The sequence below is a fragment of the Vicugna pacos genome, chromosome 16 (assembly GCF_048564905.1).
Source record: "Vicugna pacos chromosome 16, VicPac4, whole genome shotgun sequence".
Taxonomy (NCBI): domain Eukaryota; kingdom Metazoa; phylum Chordata; class Mammalia; order Artiodactyla; family Camelidae; genus Vicugna; species Vicugna pacos.
Window position 1 is genome coordinate 51,506,258 of NC_133002.1, and position 27,000 is coordinate 51,533,257.

Sequence of the window (27,000 nt, forward strand, 5' to 3'; positions counted from 1 at the left end):
AGGCACGCACCTACCAGTCCACCAGGCTGGAGAGCACAGGGGTTTAATCCAAGCCCAACCCTCCTGCACTGACTTTGACAAAGAAGGGGAAAATAAACTGCAAAACAGCCAGCCCTCCCCACTAAGCCAAGCCATTCTGCATGCAGTGGTGGGGGAGGCGCAGCTGGATAGCTTGGGCCCTGACTGGGTTACAAATATCTCATACAGCACCTACGGTGTGAGGTGCCCTGTGATGGCGGCCATGGCAGAAGCGAAGGAATCAGAAGCACTGTCAGAGTTCACAAGCCAGAAAAGCATGAAATGACTGCATCACGACCATGACACCAGCATGGGCAGTATTACAACCGGTGGAACCTTGGGTCCCGAGGAGGACGTGAGGGGTGGCAGGGCAGGCTGTCTGGAGGTGCCTCTGGGAATCAACTACATGGACTGCTGGGATGGGTAATGACACGGGTCATGATCATTAGGGTTTTTCTAGCAGTGTCCTAAGTACTTTCACTTATATTTGAGGCTCACGAAACCCCAATGTCTGCCAGAAGGAATGGAGGTAAGGGAAGGAGAGAAGAACAAACGGGTAAGTTGCCTGAATGAGAGTAACAGCCCCATAAGCGGCGAAGAGCCTTGAACTGAGAGTCAGGACACCTGGACCTAATTCTTGGCTCTCTCACTAAGTAACTGTGCAACGTTGGGAAATTTGCCTTTCTGGGATCCATTCCTCTCCCAGGTAACCTAGAGGAAGAGGATAATAATAAAAGCTAAATTACATTGAATGTTTATCATTGCACTCTGCTCAGCACTTCATTTTAATCTTTACAACCTTCTTATCACCCCCGTTTTATGGGTAAGCAAACTGAGATTCAGAGAGGTTGAGAAACTCGCCCGAGATCACTCAGCCAGCAAATGGTGGTGCCTACATTTAAACTTCATCCTGCCTCAGTCTTGAGACCTTTCCAAATGAGGGTCCATGGGGCAAAACTTCCATGGAATATTCTAGCAAAAGGGACTCTGGTGAAAAAAAATCTTGTGGAAACACTGCATCTAGATCTTGAAGAATCGCACTGCACAGTTACAGGTTAAAGGCTTGAAAAGTCTGTTTAGCTTGGCTCATCCCAGTGTTTTCCAAACTTACGTGACCACACAGTGGTATTTCGTTCTGTGAAATCCACTTAGGGGACAGTGCTGTCCCCCCTTGAAGAATAACAGAGCAAAACTGCTGGGAGAGTAAATGCAACAGCAGAGGTGGACGTGCTTTGCAAAACCTGACGCCCAAGCCTGGTGTAAGGCATTGCTATTAGCCAACAACGGGCAAAGCCCCTGGTTTTGCAGAGTCGACAGATCAGGGCTTCTAAATACAACAGCTAGCGCCGGTCAGAGCTGAACAGCCAGTTTTAATGGTAAGCTTGTCAGACAGAAAAGATTCAGATCTTGGAGATTTGGGAAGGTGAAACTGGGGAGAAGATTGGATCTGAATCTGTAAAAGCAAGAAATAAAAGAAAAGGCCCAAGTTGACCCAACCTGCCAAACTCTATAATAGCCAAGCTTGAAGCCTGGAGTGAGCTTGGGAAAACCAAAAAGTCCCTTTCCAGAGCAGGGAACCCATTTATGGAACTCCACACAGAGCGGAAGATAACAACCTCACTCATTAAGCAGTTGAATTTACACTTCAATTAGGAAATATTTTTTATTTGTAAATCAATCATCGTTGACTGAGTACTGAAGAGCCCTTTACGGTACAGTATCTCATTAGGACCTCACAACCACCCCATCAGTAGGGAGTACTGGCCCCATTTCATGGATGCGGAAACTGAGGCTTAGAGATGCTAAGCAGCCTCCAGACATCACGGGTGCGTGGCAGACTGAGGATTTAAACCCAGGTCTCAGTCCAAAGTCTGTGTGGCAGCTACACTGCCTCCCTACAGAAGAAATAAACAGGTTCAAGAAGTGTTGGGATGAAGAGGCACCCCCAGGGTGGGCCACTAGGGAATCCAGACACGTACGTGACACAGAATTTTGGAAGACTGTCTTTGCCAATGGCCAAGTGCTACTCAAGATCTGTTTCTTGATCCTACTGGGCTTACTGACGGGAGTCACCTGGGCGTATCTTTTCATATCGATTTCCTGGAGGTGCGTTCTCACTCAGCACCTCTTAGGGAAGGAGGACTAATATTTCCCTCACACCACACAGAAAGAAATCAAGGCCCAGAGGGGAGACTTAACCTGCAATCACGCAGGCAGTTCTGTAGATGGAAAAGAGTGTGTGCTGAAAAGAGTTGGAAGGCTGATTCAGTGCTTTTTTCTCTGTGCTGCACGGAAAAATCGTAAGGCAGAAGATGAAAATGACTGGCGCCACCCCACGCTGAAATCAACACCATTATTAACATCTTAGGTCACTGCCTTCCAGTCTTTCTTCTTATGTAACTGTGCACATATTTTTCTACCCAATGTCCTCAGTTAGTGGGGGCAGGGACAGGAGTCCCCACAAAGATCCTCCACTCTAGAATGAATTCCCTGTTCCCACCTAATCATGCTCAAGTCTTTCCTTTCACATCGCTGTTCCTTCTTTTCCCATGAATTCCACCCCCCTCTCTACAACAGTTATTTGATTTTTCTGCTGGGGGAGGCAGGCATATTTGGTAAGTTGCTGCCATAAGGGAAGATGTTTATGTTGTAATATTACACAAATAAAGCTGGATGTGGAAGCACATATTTAACACAAACTCTACTGTGAAAAAAAATTCACAGACTGGGAAGAAATAAACCAAAACATTGACCGTGGATGTTTCCAGGTAATAAGGTTATATATATTTGATTTCCTCTATACTTTTCTGGGCTCAACAAAGCTTCAAACAGAATACGTATTATTTTTAAATTCAGAGAAGAAAACTAAAGGCTAGATTTGTCAATTCTCCAATCACTGCCCTGGTAAACAAAACGCAGTCCCAGCTCCCAGGGGAGAGATGCTGAAATGTAGTGTCATCCTTTGGAGCTTGGGGCCTCGAAAGCACGGCAGCTTTGAGCCTTTTAAGATGATTACCCAGGTGCCATTACCTCTAAGTATTAGCTTGTTAATTATCAGGAATTAATAGTCACTAATTACCATCCATGACTAGCAATTAGGGACAAATGTCTTGTGGAAATTAAATCACAAATGGCACATTTCCCTGCCCAAGCCAATAATAAAAGGACTTGCAATGAAGTGCTTAAGTACTTGGAGGTAGGTGAGGGTACAGGCGTGAGGGAGGGCCCAGTTAGAGACCAGCAGAGAGGAAGGATGGGGTTTAATTGGAGAGAAAGGGGGAAGAGATAGAAGGACAATCCTAGGCAGACACCCTGGTCTCCATTTCCAACTAGCCCAGAGAAAACCCAGTGACATTTGATGAAGGGTTTGGGGTCCAGGGGTTCCTGTCAGGGCTCCTCAGCCACTTACACCTGCTGCTCCTGTGAGCTGGTCTAGTGACTCAGTGTCAGCTTGGCCAGCTCCCAGCAGGAGAACCTGGTGACCAGGGCAACCCCCAGCAGTCCTATGATCTGCCTGCTTCCCAAGGTGCTGATCCCGTTTATTCTATGATGGTTAAAAAGTGACCGCTGATTCTCTGACTCTCCTTTCATTGAGAGATGGGGTCCACACACATCTCCTCCACTTGAGTCTAGGCAGGTGTGTGACTGCTCCCACCAGTACACATGCTATGTGACTTCTGAAGCTGGGTCATAAAAGGACATGCGGTGGCCACCTAGTTCCCTTGGGAGCTCAGTCAAGGGGAAGCGGCACCCAGGTAAGAAGTTCTACGACCCCGAGACCCCCAGCCTTTGGAGCAGGGTTTCTCCACCTCGGCCCTATTGACATTTTGGGTTGCACAGTTCTTTATTGAGGGGAGCTGTCATGTGCTTTGCAGGATGTTAAGCAGCTCCCCTGCCTCTATCCACCAGTTACCAGCAGCACCCCAAGTTATAATCAATAAAAATGTCCTGGGAGGGGGCAAAATTGCCCCTGGTTGAGGAAACTGCTTTGGTAACCATGCACAGGTGTTTGGTTGACAGCCCTGATGAGCTCCCAGCCAATAGCCATCTTCAGCTGCCAGCCCCAGGATTGAGCCATCCTCGACATCCAGCCCAGGTGAGCCTTTGGATGGCTGCAGCCCCAACCAACATCTGACTGCATCTGCATGGGAATCTCCAAGCCAGAACTGCCCAGCCGAGAACTTCCCAAATTCCTGACTCAGGAACTCGTGAGTGGAATAAGATTGTTGTTTCATACCACTATATTTTGAGGCAGTCTGTTATGCAGCAGAAGTTATCAAAATAATGTCATTACTCATTTATTAGCAACTCCTTCTCACTGCCTAAGTACAATATAAACCCCAGGTGTGACTGGCCAGAATATAATTTAGTAGTGGGGGGCCTGAGGGTCACAGTTCAGTCCTTGGAATGGACAGCTCTGTCAGGGAGTGAATGGCACACAGTTTGGGATCAGGCGAATCTGAGTTGGAATGCTGGCTCTCCCTTTCACATCCTGGACATGTCATGTGATCACTCTGAACCTCAGTCTCTTCCTCTGCAAAACAGGGATAGCTTTATAAGGGTTAGTGTGAGGATTTATAAAAGTGTAATCGAATAAGGCTGGGCCACCTCATGCCATCTCAGCACAATGCTGCAACCAGAAGGTAGCACCACTTGACTCCCAAAGAGCAGTGAAAAACACAGTGGATTCAATAGGGTAAATCTGTTTCTGAAAAGGGGCAAAAAGGCCCAGAGTTTCTCATCATGGCAGTTGGTCCCTGCAAAATATTCCTAATTCCCCCTGCTCCCGGCCAATTTTCAGCCCCCCGTCTCCTTTTTCATCTCCAAACCAACGAAGGCTTTTGGAATGGAGAGATTTGAGGAGCAAAATTGCTCTGCATAATGATGTAAAGGATGTCTTCGTAGGGGGCACAGAGCCATCTCCGTTAACATAGATGTTAAATATAGTATTATCAAACATGTATCAAGTGCTTATGAAGTGTCCGACACAACAGAGGCTCAGCACCAGAAGGGAGTGCGTCACCTGAAGCCTGGAGACCTCCAGGCATCATCACTATTCCACTCTCCCAATTTGGGATCCTTGTCCTCCACCAAGTGGTCATGAAGTTGCTGGCCGGGGGTGGGTGAATGGCCTGTTTTCCATACTGGCCCCACCAAGCTCTCTCTCCGCCACATTGCTGAGGCCCTTTGGAGAATGTGAACATCGCCAGGCAAAGATTCACTGGCCTTTGACAAAAGCGAGACCCAAGGAGTCTTGCGTTTCAAGCACTCCCTGCCCCAAGAAGCCACAGCCAGCCCATCCACCAGGAGTCCAGGCTATAGAGCTGAGGCTGCAGAGCTGCGCATCCGAACCTCCTGGAGTGAAGGTCAGTGTCTAAGCAGACTCCTCTGGCCCTTGGTTTGCCAGGGGGTTACTGACGGGCCGGTTTCCATAGAGGACAAAGAGGCATCATGACCACTCACCAAAGGTCACTGCTCTTCCTGAAAAAGAAGCAGCTGGAGAGACTGTGGCCAACACTTTATTAAGGTTCAAGGGGCCTCTTAAAGGACCCGCAACGTTTCTCCAAAGGCGTGGCCACAGGTACCAAGTCAAGTGGGAGAACACGGAATGCTAATTAAGTAGTGATAATGGTAACCATATCATTGGTATTATAATCTCTGCAGAATTCTTCTACGTGTTGAAACAAATGTGGCCATACTGCACACACCACAATATAACCTGATTTTATTTTACTTAATATCGTCAATATTTTCTGTATTAGTAGCTACAGAATATACATTCTTTGATTTGGATATACCAAAACTGATATGACCACTTCCCTACCATGGAATGGCTAGGCTGTTTACACAAATTTCCCTATTGTAAACAATGGTGCATAAGCATCTGTATAGCTAATATTTGTGGACATCAGCAAGTATTTTCACAGGATAAGTTTCTGCATGTGGAATTTCTGGGTTAAAGGGTATGAAATGCCTTGGCACTCTTGGAAGTATTGTCCAGACTTGCTGGAAAGATTTCAAAGGCATTTTCACCCCTGCTACTTAAGGTCCAACATCAGTTCGCCTGTGTGGACGCAGAGAAGTCCAGACTGTCCCGGATAGAAGGAGACCCTCCCCTATCTCTGCTGAGAATAAAGGAAGCTTTGGAACCTGGGCTCAGCTCAACCCTGATGGCTATGCTTCTGCACCAACCTGCTTTTCAAGACTAAGGCTTCTGTACTATCACTCTAGGGCTGAGCGGGGTTGAGCCTGCACTGGCAAGGGGACTAGCAGGGGTGCAGAGGGCGAGTAGTCCATTCTCCTCTTTGAAAGCCCAGCTCTAAGTCAGGGTGTCTGTACCCCTCAGTGGCTCTGCGTCTCTGCCCATCAGCTGAGCCCATCCGGGGCACCTGGGTTAGGACAGGAGTTCCTTTTCCTCTATTCTTTATTTCCCAGCCATCCATCCCTTCCATGGCTCAATGAATCAGATGATTTCAGATTCAGCTTCTGGCTGGAGAGGCACCCAGTTTAGCAAGCTGTCTCAGGATTTCATTAAATGATTCAAGTGAAGACTCTACTTCACGTGGAGCCTCCTCATCTGTAGAATGGGACTGCAGTAATGCTTTCTCAAAGGGTGGCTTTGGGTACTAGTGAACTGATACATGTTAACGCGCTGAGACGGGAAGCACTTGATAAGGGAGGGGTGTGGGGGGTGCTCCTGCTCGCGGCTGGCTTAGGAGCTTGCAGATAACGGAGACCGTTATTTTTGTTTCACGTGCCTGCATTACGAATCCATGCCGGGCACAAACATTTACTGAAGACTCACAGAATACGGGCGTTAGAACAGGACAAACAGTGATGGTGATGTGAGAAGAAGGATGACAGTTGCTGCCCTCTGAGCATCCCTAATCTCCTTCTGATGCCTGCCTCGCTAAGTCTCATTATTATTCTTTTCTTACATCGAGGAATCCGAGGCTGAAGACGTGGTGGTCACCCAGTTCCTAAGCAACAGAGATTCAAACCTGGGTGTGTCAGGCCTCTGAGTACAGACTCTGTGCCTTTCTCCCCCATGCAGAGATGGAGACCAGCCCTGTCTTCCGTTTCATCGATACATTTAAAAAAATTCTGCCTCCTCCCTTCAACAACACAGACGTAGGTTCTTGAGCAAGCCTGTCTGTACCTGGGGCTTCTGTCCTGCCGCCAGCCATGAACCCTCCCCTCCGCCCAAGTCACACCCTGGCTGCTTCGCACTTCAGGGACCGCAGCAGCAGAGGAGACGCACCAGCCCACCAGCAGATGTCCCGTCCAGTCCTAAAGCCAATCCCACAGTGAAAGGAACCACCCCCCTCAACTTTCACCCCAACAGAAATAGATTTTTTATCTTGCAGCATTTGTGGAAACCAAAAATCCCCTTTAGAAAAGGTAGGGAGGGTTGCATGCTTCCTTTTTCCTTTAGATTCCACTTAAACAGAGGGGCGATAGGGGTTGCAAACTACATAATTCAGTGGCGTGAAGTCTTAATTGTTGGCAATTAGAAGCCCGCTCGTGCGGCCGCCTCCACCCGGCTGCCGGGTGCGATAAAAGCTGGCAAGAAATGAAAAACAATTTTGTTCCCTGTGTCTTAATATGTGTAGACAGGAAAAATGTTCCGACTTGATCTAATTTTGGTGACACTGGCCATCCAACAGACCCAGGCTGCAGAAGCCCGCGGAGAGAGCTGACCCAGGGTTTTCTCCTTTCTCAGCATCCTGCTTCTCAATCTGCTGCTTCCTTCACCTAATGGACACTCTTGCCTCCCCGATTCCTGCGGGCTGACGGTTATTGGACCCAGGGAATGTGCCAGACGCAGCGCATAGCAATTTACACACGTGACTTCACTTAATCCTCACAACAACCCTTGCAGCAGGCACTGTTATTAAGACGGGGATATTTAATACTAGTAACTTCTTCATACGGTTATGAGGACTTAACGAGCGAACACATGTAACCAGCTTAAAACAGGGGCTCCAGCCTGGTGCAGAGTGAGCGCACATAGTTCATCTTAACCGCGGTCATTATCCCATGACGGGCTTGGTGGTTCAGCCATCGGTCTAAGTTCATCCAGTTAGAAAGTGAGAGAGCTGGGATCTGAACGCCGCAATCCGGCCCTGTTACCCGCTATGCTAAACCGCCTCTCCTCCATCTCTCAGCCTGGTGGGCTGCTCAGGGAAGTTTGCTTAGCTCACCACGTTGGAAACTCTCTCTTCCAAAAAGTCCAGATTCCTGGCTGTCAAATGGAAATGTCATTCTGTTTTTTCCTCAACATTATTAGCCTCTTGCCCAAGATAAAAGGGCTCAGAATTTCAAGTCTTTTTCTCCTTGGCCTTTGCATCACTTAGGTGGATGGACGAACCAGATATCTTCCTAATAAAATAGTGATTATGGAGGAGGAGGGGAGGAGGAGGAGGCCAGGAGAGGGAAGAGAAAGAGGAAAAAGAAAAGGAAGCAACTGAGCGTGTCCTGCCGGACCCGCCAACCGAGTTATTCCTGGTTACACCCAACCCGTCCACGCTTAGAATCAGTATTTATGTTTCAAGAAAGACATTGCTTTTTCTGCTGATTCCTCCTTCTGGGAGAAGGGAGGACAGAGGGTTGGGGAAGCATGGGGAGGAAAAGCAGTCTGGCGTTAGAGAAGCTACCTGGACCACACTCAGCAGCCAGCTCGGAGCCCCGCAGCGGGTGTGCCCCTCAGGAGAGAAAGGCTGGCGCAGGGGGACCCTCGCAGGGCGATTACCGTGGCCTGGCCATGTGACAAAGCACCAGGATGTGCTTCTATAAATACCTCCTGCCAGCACCGTTTTCCTCTCTTCAGCACATTTTACCGTAACTCGAGATGCTAGTGATATGGAGCGCACGCGCCCAAGCCTCCCCTCTCTCCGCCACCCCGTGTCCCCATCCTTCTCCCAGATACCCCAGCCCTACTGCCTTGAGTCCCAGGCCCTGAGACAGACAGAGAGCTGGACAGGCTGCTGTGGGTCCAGGAACAACACCCACAAGCCCAGCACTCCAGCCCTCCCAACGTTAGTGCGAAAGGGAGCTGCCGTGCCAGCCGCTGGAGGGTGAGCACCTTGAGCAAATGGGCAAGGAGAGGAAAGCACAGGACAGCGAGATGCGTTTCACTGAGGAGCTCATCCTCCGCATGAGGCGTTCTGCTTCCTCCTCCGCCCACCCGCAGGACTTATGATGAACAATGTCTGAGCCAACCCAAGCTCCCCAGGGGCCTGGTTCTGAGTGTGCTGCCTCGGCCCTGGATGGTAGCCCGGACGCCCCTGGAGGATCCTGGCATCGACCCCACAAGTGTGTGTTTCCCGCACATGACTTGTGACTCTCAAGAGCTGAGAGCAAGGTGCTGACAGTGGTTTAAAGAGGCTTGAATATTTCCTGACTGGATGACAGACATGAAGGCCTGGGAAGGGAACCAGGGCCAAGAAGAAGGGGTTTCACCATTTGCCGTGCCCCCACCCCCAGGAGATGGCTGATGGCAAGCGGGGGAGGCAGGGTTCGCTGCTCTGTATGTTTCTCAGCCAGGGACACCAGCTCACGGGCCACTGGACATGGAAAGGCACTGGTCTGGAAAAAGAAGCAAGACGCAGGACCGGCTTGAGCCCGGCTGTCCCACTCATAACCCCATCAAGCCGGCCCGCACGCCCAGGCTGGCTGGTCTGGCTTTTTGTCCTGCCTCTGCTGCAAGAGCCGGGGTCTCTCAGAGCCTCATCAATAATACAGGGATGACTGTTTCCTTACAGAGCAGCGGTGAGGATTCCACGACGTAAAGTAGGTCACGGGCTCTCAGCAAATGCTCATCTTCATCCCTTGATCCAGAGAGGAAGCAAGGCTGCCCACTGAGGGGGCTGACCCCAGGGCAGAAAACACTCAGGGTAATGAGCCAGGGCAGGTGGGGGCGGGAGCAATGGGGGAGGAAACTTGCGTGCAGCTCAGTTTAAAACCAGCCTGGGTGACTGAACAAGGCAGAGATCGGGGTGGGATTTTGCAGGGCCGGAAGCACAGAAACCCCCAGAACCGCTAGATCGGAAAGTGCCTGCTCTCCAAGAGGTCAGGTCGAGGACTGAGAGGAGGAAAGGGAGTGGTGTCCCCAGGACCTCCCCCAGATTCCCGACAGGATGGGACAGGATGCAACCCCAGGCCTTTGTACCAGTGGGCCAACCCCTGCTGCCCATCAGAAAACTAGGGAAGTTTTAAAGAACCCCCAATACTTCCGGGTTGCTTCCAAGACCAATTACTTCCAACCCTCTGGTGAGGGGGGGAGGGGGGGAAGGGGTGGGGCGTTCGTGTTACTTTTTAAATTCCAACATGCAACCAAGGTTGAGAGCCACTAACCAGCATGGGGACCCTCACAAGCCTGGAGATCTGCAGACCCCACATTCACGGCTGGATTTCAGTACAGTCTGGACTAGCCGATATGGCGGCCACTAGCCACATGCGGCTCCTGAGTGCTGGACACGTGGCCAGTCTGAGTTCAGACGTGCTGTGAGTACAAACACACACAGGGTTTCTAAGACGTCATGTGAGGAAAGCATGTAAAGTATCTCATTAATGATTTTCTAAAAGTATCAGTTACATATTGAAATGGTATACTGAACTAAAAATATATTCCTTTTACCTATGTCTTTATAAATATTTTTAATGTAGCTTTAGAGAATTTTAAATTGTATGATGTGGTTCACATTATATTTCTGTTGGACAGTCCTAGTCTAGAGACTAAGTCAAAATGTATTTTTTATAGTTCTTCTATTTGTAACTTTGTTACATCTATTTTTTGATAATAATTTTCCTTAAACTTCACCTCGTGATTCCATCTGTATAACATTCTTGAAATGACTGAAATAGAGAAATGGAGAATAGATTAGTGGCTGTGGGAATCAGGGACCGGAGAGGGGAGGTGGTTAGTGTGGCTATAAAAGTAACAGGAGGGAACCTTGCGACGTGATAAAAGTAACAGGAGGGAACCTTGAGACGTGGAATATTCTGCCTCTTGACTGCATCCTTGACAATACCCTGGTTGTGCTACACTTTTGCAAGATGTTACCATTGGGGGAAACTGAGCAAAGGGTACATGGGCTCTCTTTGTATGATTTCTGACAACTGCATGTAAATCCACAATTTACCTAAAAAATAAAAGTTTAATTAGAAAGAAAAAAACCACCTCACCTCTGAAACAACATCTTTCAGGCTCTGCTGGTAAGAGAATTAAGTAGTGTACCTTTTTGGAAACCAGTCTGGCAACGTGCATTGGGTGTTAACCATTTCATTTCTCTTGGTCCCAACAATTCTACTTTTGGAAACTGCCTCTAAGGAAACAGATATAAATGTAAGTACAAAAATACACAAAGATGTGTATTCACTGTTGTCTGTAATAGCAAAATCCTCAAAACCACAAAAATGCTTTTCTGAAAGAGAAGGTTTGTATGAACTATGGTTTCTCCACTCCATCTACGATTATGTAGTCATTGGTGGAAAATGTTAAATGATAAAAAAAAAAAGTAGATTACAAAATATTGACAGCTTGCTGAATTGTAAAAACAAAAATCTGTTAGCATGTGGGATGACAAATATAAAAATATTTGTAGTCGTTGCTTTGATAGCAGGATTAAGGATGAACTTGTTTTTCTGTTTCTTTTATTATCTTTTCTACATTTTTTGACACAACATGTTTATTTTCCTCCCTTAGTCTGTTAATGAGGTAAGCTATGTGAATAGATTTCCTAATGTTAAATTGTTCTTGCATTACTGGTGTAAATCTTGTTTTTGCTGTGATATATTGTGTATTTGTATATATATGTGGGTGTGTATAATATATTTATTTTCATATATAGTTTGTTAACACTATATTTATGACATTAGTATTTCTATTCATAAGTGACCTATACTTTTTTCCCAAAGTTCTGTTTAGTTTAAAAACACAATAAACCATTACACACATACTATTTTGAGGCTAAAATTAAAAAGAGAGACAATGCTAAGTGCTGACAAAGATTTGGAGCAGCTGGAGATCTTACGCATTGCTGGTGGGAATGCAAAATGGTACCGCTATGTTAGACGTTCTTATAAAGGTAAACATGCCCTTGCCACACAACCCAGCAATTCTACTCCTCCGTGGGACTGCAAGAGAAATGAAAATTATGGTCACATAAAGACTTCCACTGAATATTCCTAGGAGATTTATTCGTGATAGCCCTAAACGAGAATCAACCCACTGTCCATAACTGGTGAATGGATAAACAAATCATGGTGTATTCACATATCACAATGCTACTCAGCAATAAAAACAAATGAACTACTGACACATACGACGTGGATGAACCTCAAATGCGTTACACTAGGTGAAAGAATCCAGCTGCAGATACGTACTGTACGATTCCCTTTATGTGAAATTGTAGAAAAGGCAAAACTGTAGGAATAGAAAGCAGATCAGTGGTGGTATCTCCTTGGTTATTTTAAACACATTGGACTTACAGACTTTTTCATCTGGCTCTACAATCAAGTTCAAGTTCCACAACTGAGGTGCTAACGTCCCCATTTGCTGTCTGTGCTAACTTCCCTGGGTAAACCATGTCCTCAGTGGTTTGTAGTTTTTATTGTGAGCTCATCTTCAGCAGGGCTTTTTTTTCCCTTTGTGGGAATCCTATGTACTCTGGGCCTGGACAAGCCCTGGAAGGCAGTTTTGAATCTGATTCAGCTGGGTGAGTTAGGGATTCTATCAGTCCAGGACCTATTTTTACAGTAAATTTTAGTTGAGGATTTCTCCCCTTTGAGGGTGTTATAAATTTCAACTTTGTATCTATGGGTAGCTCTGTCTTTGCCCTTAGATTTCTTCAAGGAAAGAGTTTTCTCCCCTGCCTGGAGCATCTGGACAGAGTTAACATCCTGGCAGCTTTCTTGGGCCTTTTTCATGGAGTGGTCCTAGGGGCAACTTTTGGCCTTGTCAGGGCCCAAGGTCACATCTTCCTGTCCCCGGGTGGGCATTAAGACTTTAGATTTAGCTACTATGACCTTATCTGGGTCCAACACACCCCGTCTCTCTTGGTGTCAGCTTATATGTTCGAGGCTTGGAGTCTGAGTTCCTTGAAGATTTCCATCTTTCTTTTGAGGCAACTATGTATTTAAAAATCTTCCTAAGTGCTGGCAGTTGGATGGGTATATGTTAGCTGAGCCTGCTCTGTTGTCAAAACTGGAATTCTCTAACTCAGTACCTACTTTTCATCGCCCCTTTTTTCCTAGGAGTGGTACCAAAGAGCTCCACCCCCCCCCCCAGCCAGCACTATGGAGTCAGGAAGAGGAGGGAAGACTGTCTCTTCTTCTTCTCTGAATTTCACACCGTGCTAAAACAGGCACAAATTATTTTTCCGATTGAGGTGTGCGGGTATGTGTGCATATAAACTTTCATTTAAAGGTTAACAAAAGATGACCTATATATAAAGAAAAAAAATGTATTTTAAACCAGAGCAGCTTCATGACATAGGAAGGCTGACAGTGAATTCCCCCCACGCCCTCCCTGAGACAGTCTTCCTGCTTCTTCCTGGGGCATCAGCCAGCCAGCCCCAGGCTTTTGCAATGTTCTATTTTTGTTTTCATTATTTAACTATGTCCCATATACATGGCTCAGTGGAGTGCTCCTATAGCTTAATGGACAACTGACCTCTGTCCGCAAATTCCCAAAAGCTCAGCAGGCCACTCATGGGGTCCTTGGGCAACTTACCCCAGTCAATTCCAGTCCAAGGCTGCAGAGCAGGGATGGGGATGGGACTGCCCAGGAGAGACCCAGGAAGGGGTGAAGCAAGTAGCACACACCAGAAAGGGAGAGCTGAGGACAGAACTGCAGACCTGTGGGCAGTGCGCACTTGTAGCTTGCGCTTAGGGGATGAGCGGCTGGAGGCTGGCTGACCATCAACTTGTTTTTGCACCTCTGTTGGTTTGCTTATGATTTACTGAACTCAGCTCCTGGCCTGGCTGGCTAGGAGCTATGCTGAGATCCACCCTTTGGAGGATTAAGGGGTTTTAATTCTTCTTCTTCATCTCCTTTCTAAAGTATTTAATTGCTAGACCTTCCCAGTGATCTCAACTGTATCTTCTGACCATCCAACCCCATAAAGGTCACACACTTGGGAGCTTGGAAAACAAATGGGTGAGTCATCAGGCAAAGAGGAAGAAGCCATGGGGCAGGAGTGTTTGTTGATTGACTGATTGACTGCATTGACCTTGACCCTGGCACTAAAGATGTTTTACTAAATGCTTTCATACGGATTTGTGACCTCATTAGATACTTCCATCGAGCCTGGGACGATGCTGTTACGGATGGCAGGATCCATTCTGCAAGTGAGAAAACCACGGCTGAGACAGGTGTCCTGCCCAGGGAGGCTAGGGCAGGACCTGAACTTGTGTCTTCTGAGGTCCAGGCCTCTGCCTGTGTTCACCCCATCCACCCCACTCAGCCTTCTGTACCCTCAGCTACCTCTCTGAAACCTTTTTACAGGACATTGCTCCAGATCCCCCGGGCAGCCCCACCTCCACCCTTGCTCTTCAGCCTTGAACTGAAATTGACTAGGGTAAGGTGCCTGAGGACCCTGTTAACGGCCTGCTGAGCTCCATGTGACTTGGGCATTTGCAGACAGAAATCAGTTGTCCATTAAGCTATGGGCTTATATCTGCAGGAAAGGTGGGCTCGGGGCTGTGGTAGTGGTCCTGCTTCTGTTTATATGACCCCCTCCCTCATCAGCCCACCCAGATGGTGACCTGTGTACAGACCCTGCTGAGAAGGTCCCAGCATCACGAGCAGAGAGGAGCCAGGACACCCCAGTCAGATAAATGCATGGCCCGTGCACATTGATTGAGAACTTGTTGTCAACCCCAGTGCCAGCAGGCGATAGCTGGCCATTAAGGGAGCACCACTGGGTTCACCAAGCTTCAAGATCAATTAATATCAAAACCGCAACCAACATTTTTTCCATCCTGCCTCCGCAGAGGGAAATGAAGCACAGGAGGCACAATATAGAGACATCATTCTTCCTTATTGATTTCCTCCACTCCCTCTCTATTCCCTCCGGATTGGAATGTCTGTCTCCCTCCTGATGAATGTGTTGTTGTGGAAAAGATGAGGAACACGCATCGTCCGAGGGGCCCAGGGACCCACACTGGGCACAGGCGGAGGGGGGTGAGGTCAGCCAAGGGAGGGAGGCAGGAGGGGCCCGCCTGCACTTAGGAGGCAGCAGAAAAACTGCCGCAGGCCTCCCGCCTCTGCCGTTCCCACCCTGGGAAAGGGCCAACCCAGCCTGGATCGGCTCCAGGGGCCCCCGACCCTGAGTCCTGGGGATTACACTAGGGAGTCCAGGGCTCTGTTCTGGGGTCTGCCTGGGGAAGGCACCCTGCAGACATAAAAATTCCTACCTGCCTTGGGCTCAAATACCTTCAAAGCTGAGCTGAAATCCAAGTGGTACAAATAGCATTATCAGCCAGTAACACTTTAGTCTGAATTTGTGGGCAACTCATGCACAGAGCCCAGTTCACACCTGGCACTGCCATAACCTACTCTTAAAGCCCAGCTCTGGCCTTGGCCCTCCAGCCCCCCAACTTTTTTGGCATCAACTGTTTTTCCAACTGTGTGCTCTCAGCTGGACATTTTAGTTAACCCTGCAGGGCCTCCATCTTCTCATCTGGGCATCTGAGATAATACCCCTTGGTAGAGGTGCCAAGACAATGAAATACAGCAGTGTATGTGGGGCTTGGGGCTTGGTACAGTTCCTGGCACACGGCAGCTGCCCCCACCCCAAGCTTCTAGAAGTTTCTTATGGGAGTGGGATGAGGCGGGGGGTTAGGGGTGTCTGGAGATCTGGAGCAACCTCCCGTGGAAAAGTTTCAGAGGCAGCTGAGGGTGCAGTAGGCTGAGTGGGGTCCTGACCTACCATGTGCCTGTGACGGTGCTCAGAGCTGGGGACTCAGAGGTGGGGCGCCAGGCCCGGCCCCCACCCTCAGAGAACCGAGTCCAAGTTTGCTGAGCCCCTAGCCTGGGGTCCTTCTCTTCGCATCCTTGAGGGCAGTCAATGCCCCCAGATCAACGGAAGCAGCATTATTCATAATAGCCAAAAGGTGGAAATAACACAAATGTCCATCAACTGATGAATGGATAAACAAAATACAGTATATCCACACAATGGAATAAGATCCAGCCATGAAAAGGAAAGAAGCTCTGATACACTCTACAACACGGAGGAACCTTAAACATACCACGCTAAGTGAAAGCAGCCAGACACAACAGACCACCGATTGTATGATCCCATTTATAATGTCCCAAGCAGGTAAACGCATGGAGGAAGAAAGCAGACAAGTGGTTGCCAGGTACTTGGGGAGGAGGGAAGGGGGAGTGACTGCTTAATGGGTGGGTTTCCTTTTGGGGTGACGAAAATATTCTGGAACTAGACAGTGGTGACAGTTGCACAACATTTGAATGTACTAAATGCCACTGAATTCTGTATTTTAAGATGGTTAAATTGGTAGATTTTGGTTATATATATATTTTACCACAATAAAATCTCTACAGATTGCATCTATTTATATCAAAAATAAGACTCACCACAATTTAAGGAGCATATACCAAAAGTGTGTGCATATAAGCAATTATGGGGGGGGTTGCCAGGGGCTGGGAGGGGATTAAATGTGAGGTGATTGCTCAGTAAACTTCAGCAGTTACTCCTCGTGTAAGAGAACTCCACTCTGCTGGCCACACCCTTTCCACACTTCCCATCGTCTGCCATCCCTGAGACGCAGGTGGGATGGGTTTTTAAGGTCTTGCACATTGTGCACATTGTGGAGCAGGCGATGCACTGCCTCCTGGAGCAGCCTGAGACCCAGGCACAGGACTCTAGAACTCGCCTTTCATGCCTGGTAACTGACCCCTGCCAGGGGGCCGTGATCAGCACCGGCAAACACAAGGTCTGTGGGTCAGGGCAGATCCACAAGGGGCAGAGGAAACACCGGGCAATGATTTCAGAGACCAGTGGGAGGGAATGCTGTCCAACAGCAGGCAGTGAGCACCCCCTGGGGAGCCCTGGCCTATGAGGTAGGGGAGAAGAAAGAAATGCTGGCCGTGCTGGGGGCAAGTCAGCTGATGTGGGGAGGGGTGATGCCGCAGAAGCACAAACAAGGGCCTGGAGCTGGGAACATCTGGGAGGAGGTGACACCTGAGCTGAGTCCTTCACATCCCCTGGTCCCTGTCTGGAGAAGCGTTTGGGTTTTAAATGAAGGGAAGGAGAAGGGAATTTTGGAAGAGTTGGACCCTGTGCCCAGCGACTTGGTTACATTTTCCTTGTACAAATCCCAAGGGTCTCAGAAAGCATGTCAGGCTCTTTGGGTTCAAATCCTGGCTCCGCCATTTATGAGCTGGGTGACCAAAGGCAAGTTACCTGAACTTTCTGTGCCTCAGTTTCTTCATCTATAAAATATGGTTCATGACCATGACCTCCCTGAGTTAGATAAGGCCAGTGGAGCACTGAGCATGTCCCAGGGTTGGACATATGCGCAGGAGCTACTGTCATTGTACGCACTCCCTTTACACTTGCCCGTGGCTTTGGGGCCAGGGTCACTGACGAGATGGTCTATAAGGACCCATTGGCCTCCTTCTTTCCCAGCCACAGACTTCAGCAGAATCCCACTCAGGCATCATGGAGAGGGTGATGGGTTCTGTGTCCACAGGGCCAGGAAGACAAAGCAAGTGGCCACCATGTACAGAGCACCTCGTGTTGCTGCTTGACGTCGCATGAGGTTTGTTGTCTCCCTTTTAATCTTATCACTGCACCAGCCCTATGTGGAACTCTCCCCCCTTCACTTTAGAATTAAGGAAACTGAGGCTCAAAGAGGTAAAATAAGTGACCCAAGGTCACACGGAGCGGTCGAGCTCCAATCTGTCCACTGCCCATGGTTACAGCCCCACGCCAGTGCTTCCCGCCCACCCTGATTCCTGGACATGACAGTGAGGCGTATCTCGTAAGGATTAGACAGCAGGAGGCTTATGCAAGACTTCACACACAATAAGCACCCAATGAATGTTAGCTTCTATAACTACCTTTGCGGCCAGCACAGCTGCCTCCTCCTGGCGGGAGAACGATCCAGGGACCTGTGCTCCCCAGGGGGTCTGTCTCTGGGAGGGCCAGTGCAGATCTGCCGCCCGGCTCATCATCTCAGGACCCCACGGTGTGTGGGTGCCCCACTTCCAGACCTAGGCTCTCTCCCCCAATCAGGATCGTCCTTCCTGCCCAGCTGTGCCCTCCCCCACAACCCCGTGCCAAGTTGCAGAGAGAATTCCTAGGGCAGCTGTCGGACCTCTGCTTGAAAACCCCTGCTGGATAAGCGATTCCAACACCGGCTTATTCCAGGGGCTCCTGCCTCCCCCAGACTCAGGACCAGGCTGGCAGCTGGCTCCTGCGTAGGCAAGGGCGGCACCCTCCACACGACCTCGGCTCCGGTGCCAGCTGCCTCAGTGTCTGCCCTCAGGCACGGGTCTGAGTCTACAGCACCCTGTCTCCCTCCAAGAAGGGCTCATGGAAGTCCAGGCTCTGGAGCAGGAACGCCTCCTGCAGCATCCCTGCTGGGCTGTGACCCAGGCGGCCTGGGCTTGGCCTCTGGGAACATGGGAACCGCCCCCCTCACTTCATCAGGCGACAACACCAAGTGAGCATAACTTTGCCCGAGATAATGCCAGGGCTGCTCCCAGTAACTTCTTTTTCCTGCCAATTCAGATTCTGCTCCTTGGAATTACACACAACGGGGCCCAAATGTTCTGCCATAAACAGGAACTATTTCAATGACGAGAAATTAAAACAATAAACAATGAGGGTCATTAAAACTTCAGTCCCCCTCCTTCCAAAATGTAGCTCTTGAAATGTCCGGTCTCCCCTCTCCGCTCCAAGTCTTGTCTCCCCCTGATCAAGGCCTGCACTTGCTCAGGGAATGGCTTGCAGTGGCACAGTGAAAACTTGCCCCTTTTAGCTTTGCAGAGACCTAGGTTCCATCCCTGCTTTGCCACTTATCTACCACGTGGTTTCAGGCAAGTTGCTTTCTGCCACTGAGCCTCTGTTTCCTCATCTGTGCAATGGGGATAATAAAGCCCGCTGCCCAAGACTGTCGTGGGGATTTAATTAAACACTGCAAGAAGCAGCCGGTACAAACCAGATGCCGCAAAAGTGGTGGGGACTATCTTGAGCCACTATCTTCTGGAAATGTCCGACATCAGTCTCTTTCCATTGGCCTGACATGTGGGACTGAAGACCATACTTTAGAAAATTACACGGCCTGCTCCTGGGCCCTCTGTCCCACTCACCCTCTGGCCTGCCTGCCTGCCCACGGCCCCTCCCTTTTCTCCAAGCACTGCCCCTCTGCCCTGGGAGCAGGCCCTAGAGAGGCACACGGCTGACTGGTGTGCTCACACCCTTTTAAGGCCTTCCGTGGCCCGTGGTCTGCAGAGGACATGAGCGGGGGAGCCTGGGTTTGGAAGGGCTCTGAGAACCCCAGTCCTGCCTCTCCCTCCATTCCTCTCATTCCAGGTCCTCGTGAAATCAGACCTCAAGTGCCATCCCTGGGCTCTAGGACGTGCCTGGGGCCTCTCCATCGACTCCTCGCTTCCGCTTGAGCTACTTGAGCAGAAGGAGCCCTCGGGCTTTGGCCCCTGAGAGACCTGGGTTCAAATCTCCAACTGCCACTTACTAACTGGATGACTTGGGTGGGGGGTTCAGCCTCTCTGAGCCTTGAACTTCTCAGCTGTCAAGTTTGTTCGTGACCAAAAAAGTTTTTTAAAGACCCCACTCACCCCAGACGCTCCCTATAATTTTATTACTGTCATCTCCATTTTACCAAGGAGGAAAGCTGAGGGAGAGCAAGGAGCTTGGTCGAGGTCCCTCCACAGTGAGTGGTGAGGCCAGTGCAAACCCTCCAAGGCCGGCGTGCAGCACCCCCGCCCCCCACCGCCCAGCATCTGTACATTTAAGGATGCTTCTGCAGACCAGCTGCTAAACCCCGCTGACAGTGCGGGTGGGGGCATGGCAGGTGGTTAGTGGGGTAGAGGGGGCCAGGAGAGTGAAGGCGCCCCTAAAGCACACAAGGGAAGTGGCGCCCTCTTCTGGCCGTTGCTTTTTGCGTAACGAAGCCGCCTTTGATTTCCGTGTCCCTCCCTCCACACCTCCTGCTCACTGGTGCCTTGTGTTCAGGTTTTTTTGTTGTTGTTGTTGTTTTGTGTGTTTTTTTTTTTTTCAGAGTCAAGGCCCCGTTGAGCTCTAGAGGGACTTGCCTAAGGCCACACAGTAAGAGTAGCTGGGCTCCAGCCCCGGTCTCCTGATGCCCACCCCTAGGCCTGGGCTGTTCCCCCTGACTCTCCTGCCGCGGCAGCGGAGATGCCGCTGGGCAGGTGCAGAAAGGGCCGTCCACCCATTCTGCTCTTCTTCAAGTGCATCAAAGATTCCAGCAGCGAGAGTTCGGGGCTTCTGCTGGGTGGGGCCTGCCTGGCCGAGTCAGAGGGCCTCGGACATCCCATCATCCCGGGAACCACAGACCACGGGGAGGACAGAGCCACCTCCGACAGCCACTTGCCCAGGAATCGGACGGGGCAAATTCACAGACACACCACACCCCGTGGGGCCGATATACACACCTCCTGAGCGGGGCTTCACACCCTCTCGAGCACATGTCCACACACCTGTGTGGCCGACAGTCCTGGAAACGCCCTTCCTGGGGTCTCCCATCACATCCCCAGGGAAGACGTCCCTGCGCATGCGTGGACGCGTTACCAGGGACTCGGCTGCCCCTCCCCTCAGGGCTCCTCTTTTCTTAGCTGTCAACTCTCTGGGGTAATTTCTTTCCCCGAGTCCTCTACGGAATTGAATCAATCATTTTTAAGGGCAGCCAGTGTCTTCTCTGGGGTAATTTCTGAACCTACCATTTTTGTTAAGAACCTATTTCTGACATGAAAAAGTGAGAACTTGCCAATGGATTCACTGAGACTCTCTAATGCAGAGTCCTGGGGACTCAGGAGTCACAGAGTCTTGTGTCAGCCGCCCCAGCACCTGCTCGACCACACAGCAGGTCTGGAGCTTGAGCCCCGCTTAGCTCCCAAGAGGAGCGAGGCCAGCATCCTTGGAGGAACTGGGCAGAGCCTGGCCCCGAAGGCCCTGGGAGATGATGACTTGGAAAGGGTGATCCCTCCTCCCCAGCTCTCGGGGCCAGGGAGGCAGAGGGAGCATTTAACTTCCCTGACCTCTGGAGATTTCGGCTTTGACCTCACCAGATGGTGTTGCTGCAGCTCAGCGAACAGATGCATGAATCCGGAACAGGAGCCCATGGCTGAGGCTGGGAGGAATGGGGGGGTGCTGCCTGCCCTCTGGCTTCCTGCTGGCACAAGAGCACGGACGGACTGGGAGGCCCCACGAGAGATGGCACAGACAGACAAGGGGACAAAGGACAACGCACCACTGCCTACAGAAACCGAGGCTAGTCCAAGGCCACACACAGCTAGGAAGTGACTGGGCTAGGATTTGAACCCACTTCTGTGTGGCTCCAAAGTCCTAGTTTTAGGATTAGACAATAGAGCATGGAATGCTCGAGTTTATGTCCCAGTGGTACCCCCCACATCACTTGGCATTTCTGGAAATAACACCCACCTTACAGGACTGCTGCGCGTATGCGTGGAAAAACATCTGGGATGGTGTTTGCACCTAGCAGGTCATGAGTGCACCCTGGCTCTCCTTTACACTCACAGACAAAGCTGATGTCCTTGCAGGGCCCTCATGCCCATGGAAGCTTGTCGGACTGCTCCCCACCCAGCCACGCCCACCGCCTCCTGTTCCTGCACTCTCTCTCCCTATTGCCTGGAAGGCCCTGCCCCCAGGTCTCTGCTCCTCCTCCCCTCCTTCCTGGCTCTGCTCTAGTGCCACCTCACCAGGGAGGCCTCTCTGAGTCCCCTTTGAAAATGACACCTCCCCACCTGACCCCAACACACTCTAAACCCCAGCCCCGCCTTGTCTTTCTCTGTAGCATCTGCACCACACAGCCAGCCAGCTAGATTCCTTCTTTAGCATATGTGTTGTTCGCCTCCCCCTTTGGAATGCTTGCTTCTAAGGGAACAGGATGGGATTTGGTCTATTTTGTTCATAGTTGTAGGCCCAGTGGTTCTCAACAGTGGACGACGTTGACTCCCAGGGGACATCTGGCCATGTCTGGAGACATTTTTGGGTGTCACCATGCGAGGGGGGTGTTCCTGGTATTCGGTGGGCAGAGGACAAGGAGGTTTCTATAGTCCTACAACGCACAGGAAGCCCCCCAATCCCTCCCCCAAATGCCAATGGTGCCACAGCTGCAACCCTAGTACTGACAACAGTAGCCAGCCTGTACACAGTAGGTGCTCAATAAATGATTGATGAGGAACAAAACTACTACTATCATTGTTGTCACCATTATTATTATTTAAGTACAGATACAGTTGAGAGTGATCATTTAGGAGTTCACGGCCAACGGGCCGTCCTGGTGACCTATAACTTCTTCCCTCTGGTCTGAGCTCCGCCCTCAGCAGCACCCACAACGGGCTGCCCACGGGGCATGGCTGGGCCATCGTGGGGCAGGACCAGTCCATGCTTCAGGCCCGCTGAGAGCCCAAGCGATGCCAGCCTGCCCCTCCTCCCAGCAAGCCTGCCGTGGGCTCCTTCAGCGGACACCATCAGTTCTCACCCCCACGCCCCCCCCCACTGGAAAACTCAGGACCGTGTGCCCAGCTGGGCCAGGAACCACTTCCACGAGCCTTTTAGATGATCCCATCCAAACCCTGCACCCCTGGGCCTCCCACAGCCCAGGAGACTGAGTGAATTACGACCCTGTTTTTGCTCTTTTCACGATAAGGTCATGGGAGGGGTGCGGGATGTGGAGGGAAGCAGAGGCGCTAAACCCTCTGCTGGCCCAGCTCAGCCCAGGCCTCTTGCAGACCTAACAAATTACCACTGACAGTTTCACCAGCGCGACTAGCCCGGGCTCTCCCTCTGCAGAGAACACCACCAGAGAACATATTAAGCACCATGCGGCTGTGTTCTCAGGGGAAGGGAGAACAGCGTGAAAGCGGAGGCCGCTTCGGCCTGGGGCCTAGTTCACGGCCCCACCCCAGCCACAAGACTGGAAGGCTCCTCCGCTCCTTTGGCAGGCCGCCCACCCCGCAGTCCCGCTGAGAATTCCCACTTGAGATTCACAGCTGTCCCTGCCTGCTGCTTGCCCCCTGCCCCACCTCCCCAAGCTCTTCCTTCTCCTGGGGGCCTCCTTGGGCTCACAGCTGATCTGCAGAACAGGCTGACAAAGTACCATTTCTCTCCCACTCTCTGCACCTTCTTTTTCCTCCCCTCTCCCTCTCCCCTCACAGGTCCTGAAAGCTTTTAAACAAGTCACTGATGCTAAGGTTTAGCAGCTGACTTAACTGGGTACAAGGCTGTCAGCCGAAGGAATGAGTCTCTAATGGTGGAATATTAGGCAGCAGATAGCTAAGCTTGGGAAAATAGGGTGACTTTTGGTGGGCAGGGGTTTTCCTGGTGTCCCTGAGGTCACATGGAGCTGGCTCCAATTCTGCCAGGGAGGAAGGCTGACCCAAAAACCCAGGATGGAATGAAGGAGCAGGTGTGTGCCCAGTGACCACCCGGGGAATGAGCCAGGAGGCTATGTGGGACAGGCCCAGGATACTGATGGCTAGAAGCCTGAGTCAGAAGTGCCAGCTCCCCCAGAGGTAGGGCTGGGTGGAGACTGGGTTCCGACTCTCCCATCCGTGCTTTCTGCAAATCCAAACTCAATCCATGAGCTACCCTGATGCAAAAACTCATGCCCCCCACCACACAATCCAAAGCTCTGAGGATGGCATGCGGGATCCTGGCAGCACAGTCATCTCTCAAGTCCTGTGCCTGAGGGTCAGGCTAGGGGCTGAACGAAGCAGAGAGGACCGGCCCTGGTCATGTCCAGGGAGCCCAACACTGACATCTGTGTCCTCGATTTATACCACACCTCTGGCCTTGGTCTACAGATGAGGAATGAGCCTCTGTGACTTGGCCCAGGTCACATAGTCAGTGACCCAGCTGGGGTCGGAGCCCACATTTTCCACTGTGACATAAAGCCTGCCTCCTTAGGCCAAATGTGACCGATTCAGGCAATCTTCCCCAGCTTTCCTCTCCCCTACACTAGGTCATGGAACTTCAATTCATAGCCTGAAAATGACCAAGGTCTCAAAGCCTGCTGCCAGCTGGGGGGTGGCGCGGGAGCCAGAGTGTAACCCACCCGGATGCCAGGCGTCTCACAAACAGGATGTGTGTGGACAGGGCAGCCCTGGCTCTATCCTGCCCCTCAGGGCATCCACAGCCTTCCACACCTTAAAGGGAGGCTGAAGTCTGGGGTGGAGGATGTCTCAGGTGCAGCTACAATTTTCACCCTTTGTAAGCACCCTGGGAACTTGACCCATGATGAGATGTCCCCAGATATCTCCAGCTGCCAAATTAGCAGAGGAATAAGACAGAGCCAGGCAGGCAAGAGACTCTGGGAGGGAGCGCTGGCTGGGGGGTCAGCAGAGAGGAGCAACCAACCTGTCACCAAGATGCCCGTGGTCCTGAGATGTCCTGAAGGCAGGACATCAGATCTGAGCCAAAGTTCCCCCACATCTACTTTCAGTGCAATCTGGGCTGTTAATTATTCAAGCCCTGAGGATTGTGGAGATGACAGAGTGGGCCTGAGATGGCCGAGAGGGAAGGTCCTATCTTGTGCTCCCTGGGACGGATATGGAGCAAGAAGAGCCAGCACTGGTGACAGCTGGAATGTGACTTCTATTAAACTAAGACAGGCTCCCCCTTGGAGACCCAAGGGTCCAAGGCTGCCCTTGTCCAGTCGCTGATAATTCAGTATAAAGTGGGCGAATCCCTGCCCTTTCCTGAATGAAAGCGTCCTCAACCATAAAAAGGGACACTGATGTGCCTGGCAGGTCCTAGGGGCCAGTGAGAGCACACTGCCCCACCACTGTGAGCAGGCACCAGGTCAGCACTGGAGGGGCGCAGAATATGAGCCTCTTTGGCCCCCAGCCAGGTTCCCAGGAATTATCTCTTCAGTCCCTTTCAGTCCTGGGAAGTGACAATCTGACTTCATTGAAAAATTTCAGCACACTGCATCTTCATCAGTTGCCAAATTAGGATGAGGGCAAAGAGACAGGTCAAGTCATTAAGATGAGGAGTGAGGCTTTGGAGTGACTGAGGAAATACTTCGGTGTGTGCCTGGGGGGTGGATGTCTTACACTCAGCATTTGCCTGCAGGTCCCCCAGAGCCACCACCCCTTTCTCCCCTGCGAGATCGTCTCTGTGCTGTGGCATCCAGCAGGGACACTTCCTCCTACCCAGCAGGACCGGGCATCCTTGCCATCCCCACAGCCAGGCGGGAGGCGTCCTGGGATGGTCGGTGGGACCGCTGGGGAAGTGAGGCCACTCGGCAGGTGGACAGCCTAGGTCAACAGGTGGTGGTGGGCTTCCCCTTCCACGCTATACAGATAATTGCTGCCAGTCCTATTGAAGTTTGTCGTGGGAGTCTGTCCTCCGCTTTGCAGTGGGCAGCCCAGCAGGGTCCACAAAGAGGGGGTGTCATCACCTCCCTCGCACATCCCCAAGACAGACAGACACACAGACACACACACACACACACCGCCCAACCCTACCCCTTTCTTCACCGCGATGGGCTAGGATGCCAGCACGCAGGGGACAGTCTGGCCCCAGCCCCTGGCCCCACGGTAACCGGAACGACCCGGCGCAGTGGCCGAGGCTCTGGCGGGAAATCCTCTGTGGGGCCCCCAGGAGGGGAGCGCGGGTCTCTCCCGGTCTCCCCGGCTCTTACCTCGCTGGACCCGCAGGGGCACCTGACCCTGCTCGAACGTCCCTCGCGGGCTCGGTACCGCGCCAGGCTCCCGGGGGCGCCCGCCCCGTCGCGTCCGCACGAACCGCTCCGCGCCAGTGACCGTGGCTGCCACCGCCGCTCGCGCCGCGAACTCGGGGAGGGAGGGGCAGGCAGGGGGCGGGGCCGCGGGCGGGGCCTCCCCACCCCTGCGCCACCCCGGCGCCACCCGGCGCTGCGAGCTGCCGGCGGGCTTTGAGACCCTGCGGACGCCGGGTTCCGCCCCGGGAGGTGAGCGCATCTGGGGGAAGCACCTAGGTGGGGTTTGCAGGTGGAGAGCTGGGGGCTGAAGTAAGGGAGAGGAGGCTTTGGGAGGTCGCACAGAGCTTGGCTGGGATGTCCCTGGCTTGAGTTGGACTTACCTTCAATTCTCAGCTGCCGCTGCTCCGTTCAATCATCATCATTGTTATCATCGTCACCAAAACAACACCCCCACCACCACCAGCTAGTATGTAGTGATCACGTCCTGTGCCCCAAGCACTGTTCAAAGCACTTTGCACCGATGAAATCATCCCTCCCAAAAAATCCCATTTTACGCATGAAAAAACTGAGGCACAAAGTCATGAAGTGATGTGCCTGACGACAAACGGTGGAAAATGGAGGAGCCAGCGCTGCAGCTCAGATCTGTCTGGCTCCCGGATCTGTACTTTTGAAAACATCACTATGCTTTCTTTCTCTGTGACATTAGGTACATAGTTTGCCCCTCTGAAGTACAGAATGGAAATATGTGTACAGTAAATGATAGCAACCCCAATTTTTTAATTTCTTCTTCCTTCAGTGTGTGTCTCCTTGATTCTCTGGGCTCTGGACACACAGTAGGTACTCAATAAATGTTTGTTAATCTATGAGTAATCTGAAAGCTGCAGCTGGAGCCAGGGTGGCCTGTCCAGCCAGGTTGGATGGTAGAAGCCAGCAGTTAAATGTTTCTGGCCTGAACACTTGCCCATCTTCATTTCTCTGTAATGACAGCCTGTCTGACATCCTTGTCCTACACGTTTGTGTGGCTTACTTGCAGACCAGCAG

At 51.1% G+C, this 27,000-nt stretch overlaps 1 protein-coding gene across 1 annotated transcript in view; it reads right to left on the reverse strand.

The window, feature by feature from the left end:
- The window catches only part of CACNG5 (calcium voltage-gated channel auxiliary subunit gamma 5), a 37,024-nt gene extending 10,989 nt beyond the window's left edge, over positions 1 to 26,035 (reverse strand). Inside the window, exon 1 of the mRNA XM_006199331.4 lies at positions 25,921 to 26,035. The gene's annotated coding sequence lies outside the window, so the exon portion shown is untranslated. The remainder of the gene's footprint in view (positions 1 to 25,920) is intronic.
- Between the last annotated feature and the right edge of the window lie 965 nt (positions 26,036 to 27,000).